The sequence below is a fragment of the Rhea americana genome, unplaced genomic scaffold, assembly GCF_003343005.1.
Source record: "Rhea americana isolate MKP2758 unplaced genomic scaffold, rheAme1 scaffold_47, whole genome shotgun sequence".
NCBI lineage: Eukaryota > Metazoa > Chordata > Aves > Rheiformes > Rheidae > Rhea > Rhea americana.
Window position 1 is genome coordinate 4,929,610 of NW_028186612.1, and position 533 is coordinate 4,930,142.

General features: G+C 55.3%; 1 protein-coding gene across 1 annotated transcript in view; it reads left to right on the top strand.

Moving 5' to 3' along the window:
* The first annotated feature begins 433 nt into the window (after nucleotides 1–433).
* The window catches only part of ADCYAP1R1 (ADCYAP receptor type I), a 130,678-nt gene continuing 130,578 nt past the window's right edge, over nucleotides 434–533 (top strand). The window contains exon 1 of the mRNA XM_085316499.1: nucleotides 434–457. The gene's annotated coding sequence lies outside the window, so the exon portion shown is untranslated. The remainder of the gene's footprint in view (nucleotides 458–533) is intronic.

The following is a 533-nucleotide window of genomic DNA, read 5'->3' on the forward strand; positions in this document are numbered from 1 at the left end:
TGAGCTACTTTGCCGCTTTTCTTTGCCACCTACTCTTCTGCAGCTCAAGGGAGAAACTGTCTCCCCTCCTCCCTCCCACATCCCCTTCCTCCTTCCAGCAGTGACACCATCCTCCCTCCATCACCACATTTTGTTGACTCTGTCTCACCAAGTGAAAAATCTATGGGGCAGCAGAGATGGTGTTTAAGTGACAGGGAGAAGGAGGAGTTGGGGGAGGGCAAAGAGGAGGAAAGAAAAAGAAAAGGAAAAAAAAAGAGTTTGATTTAAGCAACTTAATTTGAATAAACCCCTCCCCCTCCGCGGTCCTCATTGGTTTCTTTCTCTCTCCTCCATACTAATGAGAGTAGCCAAGGAGAAGCGATTGGCTCCATGTCGCCTTCCCTTTCCTCAGGCACTCGGGGGAGGAGGTGTTCGCATTTCTCCGCAGGACCAGCTCGCTTTGCAGAGCATTGTCTGGGTAGGDGAGCCGCGCAGCGGTGCGCGGGCGAGCGCAGCGGCGGCCGCACCATCGCCCCGGGCCGCGGCCGGGGCAG